Source organism: Rhinatrema bivittatum, chromosome 3 (genome assembly GCF_901001135.1).
Source record: "Rhinatrema bivittatum chromosome 3, aRhiBiv1.1, whole genome shotgun sequence".
In the NCBI taxonomy this organism is placed as follows: Eukaryota; Metazoa; Chordata; class Amphibia; order Gymnophiona; family Rhinatrematidae; genus Rhinatrema; species Rhinatrema bivittatum.
In genome coordinates, this window is record NC_042617.1 from 426713458 (window position 1) to 426729397 (window position 15940).

The following is a 15940-nucleotide window of genomic DNA, read 5'->3' on the forward strand; positions in this document are numbered from 1 at the left end:
ACAGAAGACGCTATTTGCTTCTCTAAGGGAAGGAAGTCAGTGACTGAATCTGTTGATGTGAGTTAACAGTCTAGAGCCTTTAAAAAATATCTAGCCTGGTAGGGTAATATTATGATGTATTGCAGACTAATAAATATGGTTCAACCTCATAAATTGACCTTTTATGAGTCATAGTTTCAGGCTGGCTGTACTGACACCATCAAGGCTCAGTGCTGAACTGTAAGTCTGACAAGCAATTTTAGCAGTATTTTTTAGTGGGTACCACTGTGATCACATCACATATTGAACCTTCCTTATCATAAGTAGAAAGGAAAAAAATCAGCACAAGGTTTTTATTTCACTTACTATAAATATATCAAGTTCTAACAGTCAAACTTGCCCTGGAAATAAAACCAATTCTTTTCAAGACTGCGGTACCTTTTTATTGGACCAACATCAGAATTATGCAAGATGTAGATTAAGGGCTTGATCCCATGAGCCCAGAATGGTAGAAAAGCCAAATGGGCTTTCAAGACAACACAGGTCCCTTCTTCAGATATTCTTCAATTATGAATGAATTAATAATGCATCTTTGCTTCTTGTGAACAATTCATAATTATTGGTTTTATCACTATATTAAGGTGTCTTTTTAAAACTTCCATCATTTTTACTAATTTGGATTTTGTTTTTAACTTGTATTTCTTTTGTTTGACTTCATTTAACAATTTATTTTTATAATTGAGCATAAGGAAGGTGTGACATCTCCTGAATAATTTGCATACTCAACAAATCTCAGGATGATTTAAGGCAGCTCTGGGTTTGAAATGGTGAGTCTCAACATTTTTATTACAACTTCATTCAGGTTATTGCTAGTGACATGCATGAGCAAAATTTGATTTGGTTCATTGCATTCATTTGGCTCCTTTTAATGCACTTTTTTAAATTGCATTTTCATTTGTTTAAGAACATAAGAATTGTCCAGTATTCTGTTTCCAGCAGTGACCAATTCAGGCCACAAGAATCTGGCAGTATTCCAAACAGTAGATGCCCAGTGATTTTCCCATTAACAGTTTAAGACTTCTCCAAGAAGTTGTCCAAATGTTTTTTTAAACCTAGCTGTACTGCTGCATTTACCATGTCCTCCAGCAATGCATTCCAGAGTTTAATTGTACATTAACACCCAAATTTACAAAGCCCGGCGCACGTATAATCCAGGAGATAATCGTGTGGTCGGGCCATGTGCGCGCTGAGCACATTTTAAAAGCAGCCCAGCACACAAATATCTCCCAATACGCGCAGAAGTACCGGGCTTGATGAAAGGGGTGGGCTGGGGGGGGGCGGAGTCTGGGTGGGGAAGGATGGGGCAGGGCAGAGGCTGGCTGGACAGCGGCCATTAGGCCCTGTCCCAGGGAAGAATTTACTTTTAGACTTCTGGTATTAGCATACAGACATTTCAAGATATGTTTTTATTTGTATATATAACTTAGCAGTTGACAGGGATAATTTGGAATCTTTTAACTAAATCTTTTCTTTATTTATAGGCAAATGGGCTACATATGCTTTTATTGGAATCTCTGTATCGGGATGTCCTAACCCCATTGCTTTTTTAGAGTGTTGAGACTGAGGAATCTTAAGAGTTGAGACAGACCCTTGTAGTTCTGGGTGGGTTTACAGAAGAAGAAAAAATTGTATTTTGTAGAATGTAAAGCTTATGTTCCTGAGAGCTGGGATTGGAGGGAGATCTTGAATTCTGATTATTCAGTATTGACAATTTTTCCCAATGCTAATGTGTGTATAGTTGCTAGCTGGATGACCCAGAAATAAAGTTTTTAGAGTTGGTATTTTGAAAGTGGTGTCTGCTTACACTTTATTTGGGCCAGCACTATGAACAGCATGGGACCAGAGTTCATGGAGGAGAGGAAGATGGTGTCTTCCCTGTCCAGTCAGTAGAATAATTGGAAGTTACCCTTGCTGTTTCTTTTCAGGTGCACTTCACCATCTGCATGACCAACAAATTGAATCCACTAAATACATTTGGGAGAACAACCCTTCCATCAATAGGGAAGTCCTCCCATCATTTTATGTGCCGCGATAGGAGAGGGTTACACAGAAATGATTTTCAGAAGATTGCTTTCATAAGGAGCTAGCTAAACTGAAAGTAGATAAAGTGATGGGGCTAGATTTTATTTATTTAAAATCTTTTCTATACCGTTGCTAAGTTATATACCATCGCAACGGTTTACATGTAGGCACATATTTAATGTAGGTAAAAGTGTACTATAGATGGGATTCATCTGAGGTCTGGCAACAATGCTGGCTGAACTTTTCAATGTTTCTTTAGATTCAGTAGTAGTACCAGAAGAGCCAGGCAGATATGGTTCATTTTCTCAAAAGTAGAAGTAAGTAAGTGCCTGGGAACTAGGCGCAGTTAGTTTGACTTCTGTGGTGAGTAAATTAATGGAATAGCTATTAAAGCAGAGAACAGTACAGTTTTTGGAATCCAATTGATTACAAGATTCTAAGCAGCATAATTTTACTAGAAGTCTGTCTTGTCAGACAAAACTGATCAATTTCTTTGACTGAGTGACCTGACAGTTGGATCAGGGAAGAACTCTATATGTAGTATACTTTAAGGAGAATTTTAAGACCCGCACGTGGAAGCAGATGTGCTCGCACATACCGGCTCATGCCAATGGACGTGGCCATTTTATAACAAATGCACACATTCGCGAATGTTATAACATCAACTGTAGGCACGTACATGTGTGCTCAATTTTATATAGATGTGCACATGTGCGCACAAATGCTGCGTCTACCGCGTAAGTGGGGGATTTTATAAGGGATGCACGCTGAGCCTACTTACTCTTTTCCCAGTTCATGTCCAGTTCGCCCAGTTTAGGGTTAGGACTTCCTAACACCCCTAGTTTTAAAGGCGCCCTTCTCCCCTGTTAGACCTAACCCTTAAAACCCCATTGACTAGCCCAGATTTTTGTATTTTTTGAATTACACACCAGCAATAGCAGAAGTAAAGTAACACGATGGGCACCCCTGATGAGCACGTCTCTTGGTCTTCCCCTGACATGTCCATGCCCCACCCAGACCATGCCCATGCCCTGCCCCTTTTTTGAACTTTTTGACTTGTGTACATACTGGGAGATACGCATGTACATGGATGCTTCTTAAAATCCGCGTGTTGGGCGCCAGCCCAAGACACACACACATCTCCTGGCTTTGAAGCACATACGGCTTTTAAGATCTGCCAGTTGGAGTTCAGTAAGGCCTTTGGCTCGGTTCTGCATACGTAACTTATAAACTGAGCATCTTTTATATGGGCCCTAAAATGACGTACTGATTTAGAAACTGGTTGAGTGGGAGGCAAAAAGGACTAATGATAAATGGACTTCACTCTCAGGAGAGGGTGTAACTAGTGTTGTGCTGCATAGATAAGTCCTTAGACTGGTTCTTTTAAAACTTTCTTAAGTGATAGTGCAGAAGGACTATTGGGAAAGGTTCCTCTTTTTGTGGATGATTCTAAAATCTGCAATAGGGTAGACGCCCAGAAAATTATGGAAAACATGGAGCAATCTAATGAAGCCTGAGGAATGGTCTAGAGCCTGGCAGCTAAGATTTAATGCTAAAAATTGCAGTCATGCATTTGGACTAGAAATCTCAAGGCAACAGCAAAATTCCAGAAAGATGCTTGGGTGCATAGGGAGAGAAATGGTCAACAGAAGAAAGGAAGTGATATTCCCCTGTATAAGTCCTTGGTGAAACTTCATTTGGAATACTTTTTTCAATTCTGGAAACCACACCTTCCAAAAGATATAAACCAGATAGGGTTGGTCCAGAGGGTGTTGTGATGAGCGTCATGAGAGTGAACCCTTGTTGTGGCATAGTTGACGCAGCCTTGTAGATAAATCTGCGAGGCCTATGCCGACAGCTGGCGAATGCTCCCTGATAAGAGACAGACTGGAGCTTCACCTATCCTAGCCGCCTTCTCCGCAGTTTGACCTTGGGTTTTGGCGGCCGGCAGGGCTTAGGAGGGTCCCTAGGATGGTTGAGTGAGCAAGAGTTAAGAGGGACAACAGGGTCAGGACAGGCAGCAGACTACAGAGACTGGGAATAGACAGTCGTGGCTAACAGCAGACAAGCATAGACAGGGTATGATACAAAAGGTCAGATCCAGGCAGCAGGCAAACATAATCAAGTCCAATGCAAGAGGACAGGTCCAGGTGGTAGGCAAGCACAGTCAGGTCCAATGCAAGAGGTCAGGTCCAAGAAATCAGGCCAAGGATGGACAAAGTCACACAGGAGACACTGGATGAGACAGCAGGCAAGGCCAGGCTGGATGAGACAGGTTGGACAAGGCAAGGCTAGAAAACAGGAACAACCAGGAACTCAGGAAAAAAACAGGAACGCAGGACAATCAGGAACAGGAGTAGCATGCACTGCTACAAGGCAGAAGACCCATTGCCGAGGTGAGGTAATGCTGCAGGGCCTCTGCTTAAATAGACCGGTTGGGCTGACATCATTGGGAGATGCTACTCAGTGTTTCCTGCACAGGGCTTATGTTTTATGCGTACATGCATATGCATGCTCGTGCCTGAGGAAAGGTAGCAGCCTGGATGAATGGCAGTGGCAGCGGCAGTCAGTGGCAAGCAGCAATGGGGGCATTCTGCTGCAACAGGAGGCCTCTGGCAGTGGCTGGGGTGAGTGTAGCGGCTCGCAGGGTAGTCCCATGAGCCACCAAACGTAATAAGTGTTTACTAAAATGGTCAGTGGTTTTCATTAGGGGGCGGATTTTAAAAGCCCTGCGCGCGTAAATCCTTCTGGATTTACACGCGCAGGGTCCTCGCGCGCCGGCGCGCCTATTTTGCATAGGCTGCCGGCGCGCGCAGAGCCCCGGGACGCGCGTAAGTCCCGGGGCTTTCTAAAAGGGGCGGGGAGGGGGCGTGCCGGGGACGTTCCCAAAATGACGCGGCGTTTCGGGGGCGTGCCGCGGCGTTTCGGGGGCGGGCCCGGGGGCATGGCGCCGGCCTGGGGGCGTGGTCGAGGCCTCCGGACCAGCCCCCGAGTCGGGTGACGGCGCGCCAGCAGCCCGCTGGCGCACGCAGATTTACGTCTGTTTTAGCAGGCGTAAATCTGCCAACAAAGATAAGGGGGGGGGTTTAGATAGGGCCGGGGGGGTGGGTTAGGTAGGGGAAGGGAGGGGAAGGTGGGGGGAGGGCGAAGGAAAGTTCCCTCCGAGGCCGCTCCGAAATCGGAGCGGCCTCGGAGGGAACAGGCAGCGCACGCTGGGCTCGGCGTGCGCAGGTTGCACAAATGTGCACCCCCTTGCACGCGCCGACCCTGGATTTTATAAGATACCCGCGGCTACGCGCGTATCTTATAAAATCCAGCGTACTTTTGTTTGCGCCTGGTGCGCGAACAAAAGTACGCGATCGCGCAATTTTTTAAAATCTACCCCTATAAGCATATGAGGACAAACTTAACAATCTAAATATGTACTGTAAACCCAAGATGGAAGGCAGAATGGGGAGATATGACAGAAACATTTAAATGCCTCCAAGGTATCAATAAGTAGGGAGCAGGCCTATTTCAACAGAGGGTAGGCTCTAGAATGAGTGATCATAAGAGGAGGGTGAAAGAGGGTAGACAGAATAATCTATGCAAATCTTTCTTTACAGTAAGCATGGTGGATGCATGGAACAGCCTCCCAGTGAAAGTGATAGTGAGAAGGATAATATCTGAATTCATGAAAGCATGGGACAAGCACATTGGATCTCTGAAGGAGTGCTAGGAATTGTAAAGGTGAGCAGTTGGTGTGGAAGGGCAGACAAGATGGCATAAAAAAATATAGCCTATGACATTTCTATGTTATTTTTGGAAATTCTGATGTTAGAGACAGCAATGGATTTTATTTTGTATACCGTTTTGAATTTTTGGAAAAATGTTGCATTAAAAATACATTTAATCTAAATCTAATCCATAATCTATGGCGCTTAATGTTTTTGTGTAAAGATAACAAAAGTCAAGAATAAATACTGGCATTGTTTCATTGGGGAATTCAAACCTACATTTACTTTGCACATATATTTTACAATTAAAAATAGTGCAACATTCATCTGGTAAAGTTTATATGTCAGCGTGATGAATGGAAGCCAATCGTGCTGTATTTCTTTGTAATCATTCATAGCAATCACTTTTAAACTAAAGCTCATGGTTTTGAAGATAAATATAGTATTTGGTTTTCAGTTAGTTGAAACACTGCCAACTTCCTGGTCTGCAGGAGGAGATCAAAAAAGGGCCAGCAGGAGTCTGATTGTGTCTTTACTAATAAATGCTGAGTGCTGAAATAAAACATGACTCTTGGGAGAAAAATAAGAGTTCTTAACGGTAAGTTGACATACTTAATACTCTGTTCCTTTGGGCACTCACTTTATTAAATTTGTAATGCCACTTCTACAGGAAATATACCATATTTTAGCAATCAAATAACTGGCTACTATAACTTTTCAGCCTAATTCATATTAAGGTACAAATGCACCCAGGATTAATGAAGTCAGTTAATTGTTTATGAAAAAGCAATTTAAAATAAACAACTATGTTTTTCTACTGCACAGAAAATGTAGAGACACAGAGCATAAAATTAGATAGCTACATTACAAACATACATTTCCATTGATTTTATTTCTAAAATACACATTTTAGGGTGAATTCTCAAAGGCTCACGCACGTAAAAAACGGGGTTTATGTGTGTGGCTGGGCCTTGCGCGTGCCGTATGCATTTTAAAATAGGCCCAGCCATGTGTATACAACCTACTACATGCACAAGTACCGGGTCTAAAAAAAGGGGTGAGCCAGGGGTATGGGGCGTCCCAGAGGCCAGTCGGGATAGCGGCCATTAGCCGCTGTCCTGGGGAAATGCGTGCCAGCAGCCAGCCGGCACGTGGAAACTACTTCTACTTAGGAGGAGCAGTAAGAAGAAAAATAACAAATTTTAGGGTAGCTAGGTAGGTGTTAGGGGTCAGGGTGGAGAGGGGAAAGGGAAGGAAGTTTAGGCAGGGGGGGGGTAAGGAAGCTGAGCGGACTAGGAAGGAACCGGGGGAGGCCCGATTGCATCACTACTTATAATATTTGAAAATTCAGCCCCCCCCCCCCCTGCTCCCGCCGCCTGCACATGCTTGCCGGATTTTTGTTATAAAATTGTCGCGTCCATGTGCGCACGCGAGGAACCATGCACGCTTCTTTTAAAATCAACCCCTTTATTCATTTTTCTGACATAGAAATCCCAGTCCAATCAATAAATTATTCATAATCCTGCAGATATTTATTCACCAATAGGAAGGTTTTTTTTTAAATTAGGTTTGGTCAAATATTGCTGGTAAGTTTCCAAGCAGTATTTCAGTATTTCCTCTGACATGAAACATTGCTATTTTAAAATAGTTAGTACAAAAGTCACTGGAAAAGCACAAAACTTACCCAGGAAACCACACTTAATTGGGTGAAATGAACATACTAAGCACTACCGGATTTAGACATTCATTGCTTTTTCAATAATCATCGGTCCAGAAAAATGAAAAATATTTTTGGTTATTTTTTTTTCAATTGAAATTGAATGTCCACTTATCTTTATATTGTAAGCTGTATCTCTACTGAAAAATTACAAGCTCTGATGGTCTCCCATTGCATTAAAATTTCACACCAGTTTGTTGATTTACAATGGTGGATCATTGAACAGATAGTTATCTACATGATGTGAATTAAATTTAGAATACAAACTCAATTTTAGAGAACAATTTTGGATTTTCGCAGTCAGTTCCATTGCTCTATATGGCTTAAATGCTGAAATTGATTGGTATTCTCTGCTGTAACGTTTGAATGATTTTTTGGACTTTTTTTTCCTCTCTTCTTCCTCTGAAGGTTTTTTTTAAATTATTTTGAGCATAGTGACTAGTGATATCATGTTCTTTATCAAATTGCCAATTGGAAGCTTCGGTCAGCCAATGGGTCAATATAAATATCAGAATACTTCTGGGGTTGTACTTGAACGTGGAGAACAGATGAGCATGTTATGGAGAGTGTATACAGCTCTTAACTTGTGCTGTATGCTAGTATTCTATACTTATCTGTTTCCTTTGTATTTCAGCATATGATTTCTATAAGACAATCCCCTGAAACTTCAAAACACGGCACATGTTGGGACTGATTGGATTAATATATATGACAAACACAATATAAAGATAAGAGGACTTTCAATTTCAATTGCCAAAAAATAACCAAAAACATTTTTTATTTCTCTGGACCGATGATTATTGAAAAAGCAATGAAGATCTTAGACCGGTAATGCTGAGTATGATGGTTCCTTTGATCATTTCATTCAATTAAGTGTATTTTAAAATAATGCCACATTTTAAACAAAACAACAACAACATTATGTTTAAAGTTGTCATAATTCATATCTAGATATATTGGTCTCCAATCTGCAAAATATCTGAGTTGTATAAATGTTCAAATAACTGGAAGTATTCAACCATCAACATATTTCTGTCAGATCAGCTTAGGGGATATTCAGCTTCGTCTTGGACAGATTTACTCCTGTGCATAATTTTTGGCACACCTTCAGATTTTGCAGAGTAGAGGCCATTGATTTACAAGAAAGGTCTGGATTCACAACATCAAAGAAATACATTTACAGGTGAATTTTAAAAGCCTGATGCGCACCAAAACCGGGAGATATGCAAATATGTCAGGCCGGCACCACCGATCAGATTTTAAGAGCTCCCTTTACATGTGCGTATCTCCCTCTGTACGCAGAAATGAAAAGTTCCAAAAAAGGGGTGGGGCATTGGCAGGTCTGGGTACAGCATGGGCGTTCCTGGATTTTAACTTCAAATTAGCGCGTAAATACATACAGGCACGTGCCGGGGGTTCCCTGCTGCATAACTTTGCTTCTGCTATGGAGGATGTGTAAGTAATAAAATATAGATAAATATTTCCCCTGTGGATCTTTAAGAATATATGATTAGGGTACTCAAGTTTATATTCTACCTTCGGAAAGAGAAGGTGCTACTGGTGCAAAGGTCCTTACTGTTTCAACTTCTACTGATTTCAATATAAACTTGACTGATGTCCTAGAACACTTGGCAGTGGACATGGTCAATAGAGGCAAGCTCTTGGCCTCATTTTTGTATCCCCAGGACCAGGATACAGTCCTGGGGTTGTTTTTTCGCAACCGTCTTTCCCTATTTAAAGGCCAGAAGGTTTGCTAGAGAAACCCAGGATTGTCGACATTAAATTTCTTTCAATGAGGCAAGAAGCTGAGCATGTTTTGTGTTAACTTAAAAAATCTGCAATAAATAAATATAAAAAAAAATAAAGAAAAATAAATAGATCAGTGGGGTTTTAAGGGATGGGGCTAAGAAGGGAGAAGGGAGTCTATTAAACTAGGTGTTATAAAATGGCCGCATCTCTGGGTGCATGCCAACAAATGCGTGCACATGTGTGCCCTCACTTCTGTTTAAAAGTTACTGTCCCTGGGACTGATTCAGTAACTGTGCTAAGCAGATGAAATGCTGTGTTAAATTGATTAAGCATGGCCGTACATGCAGTAGTGGATAAAGTAATGGAGTCACTACTAAAGAAGAGGATAGTGGAGGATTCAACTAGGGGCAGAGCTGTACTGCTACCTAGCACATCCACAAGCAGTGAGTGGATAATGGAAACATATTCTGAGATTATTAGCTGTAAACTAAGCAGGGGCAACTGATAAATGAGTAATTGATGAAAAAGTAGTAGAAATACCGCCAATATGTGGTGGGATCTCAGATGACAATGCGTTCTTTCCTGAGAAAGCCACATACAGCATATACTTTGATGGTGTTATGACATGATGCGTACAGGTCACCACTATAATGAATCTATATAGCCCCAGACATTGGGCTTCAAGTGCTCAATGGGAGAGCAAGCTGTTTAGCACAAACATCCTATTAGCACAAAGGAGGATCTGTTACATAAAGAATAGATGTATGTGGCCAAGGCAAAGTAGATACAACATCTCATCAATATTCATGATATGCACCTTACTTTAGTGATACCAAAGTCATTTATGGTCCAATTACTCAGGGACCATCCACCTGAGAGCAGGGATGGTAACTTTCAAACTGGCATGTGGGCTCACTTTGGCACATGTATATTGGCACACGTACAGATTCACAGCCATTTTATAACGTGCGTGTACATATGCATGCATGTTATAAAATAGCCTGGCCATGCAAGTGAGCCCAATTTTAAGTGGGTGCACCCCTAAGCGCTCAAATCCCTAGTCTACCATGTAAGTCTGGGTATTTTATAATGGGCACGCATCCATGCCATTGCCAGTTTCACCAGTTCATCCTCCAGTTTGCCCAGTTAAGATAGCCAGCATTCCCCCCAGTTACTCCAGACCCTTTAAACCTGGCAGAAATAGATAACTTATTTTATTTTTAAAGTTACACCTCCTCCATAGCAGAAGTAAAGTTATGCGGCAGTGGACCTGGGAGTGTGCCAGGGCATGGAAGTACCATGTATGCACACATCTCTTGGCCACACCCTAAAACACCCATGCCCAGTCCAGACCATGCCCAGACAATGCCCCTTTTTGAAATCAAGTGAGATTTGCATTATGTAGTTGTATGTTTTATATTTTATTCTATTTTTGTACACTGCTTTGGGTGGCTTTTATTTTAGAGTCCAGGAAAGCAGGCTATGAACACAATCAATCAATCAAAATAAATAAATAAATGGATCTTATTTGTCATTTTATTCTAAGTTGCTTTTTTTTTTTTTTTACAAAAACATTTGAATATATTTTCACCTATTTTGTATCGGTAAACAAGTCACCATTTTTTCTAAAGTTAGTTGCTAGTTCTTTTTATTAGTACAACTTCCTTGGGTGTAAAGCATTTTATTAAAAAAAGGCAAAATTGCAAGGGAGAGGAGGAATGTTATGCATTACTGACAGATCCCTCTGCAAGTGCAACAAAAGCCATAAATGGTTCCCTTATCTATGCTCAATGGTGGCTCTTAACTATTTGCAAAGGAAAAGGGGTGTGGCTGAGAGAGAGAGACTCTTTATAAGAGTCTCCTATTAGTCAACTTTTTATATCACTGTAGAAGGGCCAGCTAGTAACTTGAGCTGAGGATTTGGTGGTGGTCTAGGGTTTGGAGGGGCTGTTTTACTTGCACAATCAGAGGTACCAACAGTACAGTACACATCAGTGAAGATTAGATGTAATTTGGGTGAGGGAAGGTACACAAAGATGAGATTTGTACAATCTACTCTCACCCTAGCTTGATAGCAGCTAGGTACTAGGTAGAGAGTGCATCAAACTAGGTTGAGATTACAAATACAAATGTCCTTTGTGTACCTTTCCTCACTCCAAATCACAACAAATATTCACTGTGTACTGTACTGTTTGTACCTCTGATTGTGCATGTAAAACTGCCCCTCCAAACCCTAGACTACCACCAAAACCTCAGCTTGAGTTACTAGCTGGCCCTTCTACAGTGATATAAAAAGTTTGCAAATAGTTAAGAGCCACCATTGAGCATAGATAAGGGAACCATTTATGGCTTTTGTTGCACTTGCAGAAGGATCTGTCAGTAATTCCCTTCTCATCAAAGCATTAGGAATTTATGGTGAAAAATGTTGATAAACTTAGGCAATAATTAAAAATGTATAATAGTGATATTCTTGTTGGACAGTGCAACTGGAAAAGAAATACTACTGTTCCAGTGAATAGTAAGCATCTTGAGGTCCATATTCAAACACCATTTAGACAGATATCATAATAGTTACCTGTCTAAGGCTTGATTCATCAAGGTATTTTTCCATAGACACAGAATGGGAGAAAAGCCTTGGTGAATCAGGCAGTAAATGGTTTACCTGGTTATATTGAACACCTATCTGGCTAGAATTTAGCTAGATAAGTCGGGGGAGGGCTGGAGGTATTTTGGAGAGGAGAGGAGTTAGCTGGATAAATTAACTGGCTAACTCTAATATTTAGAGTTAGCCGGTTAACTTATGTGGCTAACTCTTCAGGCCTTAGGGCTGTCCTAAAGTTAGCCAGTTATACATAGCCATATCTGTATATGTTTATCCCGCTAACTAGTCGAGCCACTCTGCCTGAATATTGCTCCCCTTATGTTTAATAAAACAGCTGCATGGTGGAGAAAAAAGCAAAAAGGCACATCTTTTATGGTGCTAGAGTAGATTTACTACAGATCAAACTTTCACTCCAAAATAACTGCTATCTTTCCCTTAATTTTACTTTTTTCCATACCTAACTTCAAGAAGGATTTGATGCAAAAAGAAAAAAATATTTCAGGGACAGTTATGTAAAAATGACTAGGGTCACCAAGTAGTGTGTTACAGGGTCTGGAGAGTTCCAGCTTTCCAGGGTTAAGGAGAGGGCAGAGAGGTTCTGCTATGCATGGCTTTTGCATTTTGTAATGATCCTTCCTGTTTAAGGAAGGTGAGAGGGGACATTTGAAAGTTCTGTTCCATAGCTGAGTGCTGTAATGGTGTGAGCTAAGGTAGTAATAATTAATATATATATATATATATATATATATATATATATATATATATATATATATATATATTTATTTAGATTTATATTCCGCTTTTCGCACTTTTTTCAGCGCTTCAAAGTGGATTACATTCAGGTACTGTAGGTATTTCGGTACATACCCTCTAAGAGGGGATGGTTTGGGAAAAGGTTATTTAAGATGCTTCTTCCAGGCATCTTAGGGGAAGTTGAAACAGATAAATCTAAAGAGGTCTTGGGACTGTAAGGGCTTCTGAATCAGAAGTGTTTGTTAATCTAGAGAACATACGAACATGCCATACTGGGTCAGACCAAGGGTCCATCAATCCCAGCATCCTGTTTCCAACAGTGGCCAATCCAGGCCATAAGAACCTGGCAAGTACCCAAAAACTAAGTCTAGTCCATGTTACTGTTGCTAGTAATAGAAGTGGCTATTTTCCAAGTCAACTTAATTAATAGCAGGCAATGGACTTCTCCTCCAAGAACTTATCCAATCCTTTTTAAAACACAGCTATACAAACTGCACTATCCACATCCTCTGGCAACAAATTCCAGAAGTTAATTGTGCGTTGAGTGAAAAAGAACTTTCTCCGATTAGTTTTAAATGTGCCCCATGCTAACTTCATGGAGTGCCCCCTAGTCCTTCTATTATCCGAAAGAGTAAATAACCGATTCACATCTACCCATTCTACAACTCTCATGATTTTAAACACCTCTATCATATCCCCCCTCAGCCGTCTCCTCTCCAAGCTGAAAAGTCCTAACCTCTTCATCCTTTCCACATAGGGGAGCTGTTCCATTCCCCTTATCATTTTGGTCGCCCTTCTCTGTACCTTCTCCATTGCAATTATATCTTTTTTGAGATGCGGCGACCAGAATTATACACAGTATTCAAGGTGTGGTCTCAACATGGAGCAATACTCACCATGAAGCTTGAAGGATTCCTATAGCCATCTAAAAGAAGGAACCCTAAAGTCCTTGCTAGGAAAGCTCCAGGAAAGAGATTTTTGGACCATGTTGCCCTTTGAATATTTTTTTTCTTCAAGGAGAGTTTTTTGAAGAGGAATATCTCTGTTTCCATTGTGTCATTTTTGGAACTGTATCCTGTGTCTTAACTGAAGAATTCTACTCTGAAGCAGTGTTTAGTTTTTGGAAATCACTATACATTTTCCTTATTTGGAATCAACAATTGTTGTGTATATTTGGTAAGTCTTCTGTTGGGACTCCCAGAGACTGCTCTGGTCCCCACTGGCGATCCCTGGAGGACCTTGACTGTTCCCGGGGCTGAAGCAGCGTAGCTCATCACCTCGGCAGGCTCCGAAGGTGACCTCGAGGAAAAGGGGGTTACAGTTACTTTACAGATGGGAAGATGATTGCACACATTTCTGTCTACTTCCATCCTCCAAAAGATAAGGAATTCCCCTGCAAGAAAGGCAGAACCTGCCAATTGGAATGGCAAATTCAAATTTCTGGAACATAAATCCTTAAATCTGAATCTGCCATTTACTGCCTGAAAGCTGCACCAGAGCTGTAGTAGTTTCACAGTAGTGCATTTAAAAATGAAAAGCCAACATTATAAATTGCTGTAAGACAAAAATAAGACCATCCAGTTCTGTAGCTTCCCACTGACTTACATCCTGCTTTCACCAGGGTGATTACAAGGAAACTGCTTGCTGTGCAAGCCAAAAAATGACATGCATGGCTGATTGATCTGTGAAAGTGCAGCTGTCTCCTAGTAAAACCATTAAAATAAGCTGGCGAGAGCAGTCAATGAATAATAAGTCACGCTTTGAGGCTTTAGCTTGAATCTGTGACGAATCATGAGTGAAAGAAGCTAAGATTGCTCTTATTACGTACCTATCAGTGGAAACATTTTGTCTTGTAATTTAGCAAAAATGAGAGAAATCTCTGAAAGAATAGCAGAATTTACAGGCTCTATTCCCTCTTCAAGAGGCTATTATAAAATGGAAAGCAAGTAAAAAAGATTGATACCCAGATGTTCCAGCATCAATCGCTGAGGTACTTACAAAATCAAGAGCACTATTAAAGTTGAACTGAGTTCTTTAACGTCTCAGGAAGGAATTTATATATTGAAATAGAATAATTTTATCTATTGAGGAGTTTCTGTATTGCAAAGCATTTTTTCACTTGCTTCAGGGAGCTGTAGTCCTTGGGGGATGGTGTTTTCTTTGGTATTGTATATGTGTTCCACTTTTCCAGTGTTTGTTTGCAGTATATACAGTACGTTTTACCACATCTGTCATTTACATTCTTTCCAACAATATTTTATTGCTTCTGCTATATAAACACACCTTAGGGAAAAAAAAAATTGGAAATAAAGAAAAATGAATGAAGTTAATATGCAGAGTCATTGTGAGATTGTATGAATGGACAATTCCATTGCCATTACAGATGAAAAGAGGTTATCTAAATACAAAATATATAGTCAACAGTATAGTAGAGCATTTACAGTAATGCGTCTTGCAAACAAAGCAAGTTTACATACTGTAAATGGGTTCTTTGTAGACAGCAGGATGAATTAGTCATGACACATGGTGACATCATCTGACAGCACCAAACAGACCCTTCCTGAACATACCCAGATCAGTCCAGAAAAGTGGGTTGTGTATCCCTACCAGCAGGTGGAGTCAGAGAACAATAAGAACTTTGGGCACTGCTACATAACGAGAGTGCCACCTGCAGTCACTCCGTATTTCTCTGACTCCAGCGGGTGGTACAGATGCACACCTGCAGTCTTTAGTTATATTTTTTATTTAGTTAGTTTGAATTTAATTTTTTGGTTTACAGTCACTTCCTGAGGTGTTAGGCACCTTTGTGGGCCATCCCTCAGTAGAAGCCGGGCGTCCGGGGAACTGGATATTCCTGTCAGGGTTTTGCCCGCCACATCTGACGACCAGGGGTTTTGCCCGCCACATCTGACGACCAGGGGCTCCTGGCTACTCAGCACCGTCTCTGCCACAGCTGCTCCCTTGTCTCCTGCAACAGCTTTTCTCTGTGTCTTGGTAAAGTTTAATTTAAAAAAAAAAAAAAAAAAAGAGCTGTTTTCACTGCGGCTGACTGACAGTCTTCAGTGCTGAGGTAAGGAGAGGTGCAGGAGGGACCGGCCGGGGAAGCTGTCAGCAGTGTTTCCCTCAGCTCCCGGGGCTCTGGGTCATTTTCTGAGGGCAAGGGTGAGTTTTTCTCCGTGTGCCTCGTTTACTCGCTGCTTCCCTGCTGGGGGCCTTGCGATTTCACTATAGACAGGCTCCTTTCCCGCGGCATGGCTGCGCGCGTTTTTCTTCTCCTCAGCCGGTAGTTTCTTAGCCCACAGCACGAAAAGTTTGTTTTTCCCGTCCTGCCTGACTGAAATT

At 41.2% G+C, this 15940-nt stretch overlaps 1 protein-coding gene and 1 long non-coding RNA gene across 4 annotated transcripts in view; one reads left to right on the top strand and one right to left on the bottom strand.

Moving 5' to 3' along the window:
• Positions 1-15940, bottom strand: part of DLGAP2 (DLG associated protein 2) — a 511962-nt gene that overhangs the window by 194816 nt on the left and 301206 nt on the right. The gene's annotated exons all lie outside the window — the stretch shown is intronic.
• Positions 1-15940, top strand: part of LOC115087966 — a 58794-nt gene that overhangs the window by 21438 nt on the left and 21416 nt on the right. Inside the window, exon 1 of one of the 3 annotated variants that reach the window (XR_003855675.1) lies at positions 5670-5790. The exons of 1 other annotated variant lie outside the window; for it this stretch is intronic. This is a non-coding gene — a long non-coding RNA (uncharacterized LOC115087966). Of the gene's footprint in view, positions 1-5669; positions 5791-6266; positions 6376-15940 lie in introns of those variants that run through there. One more of the 3 variants, XR_003855673.1, reaches the window with a different exon arrangement.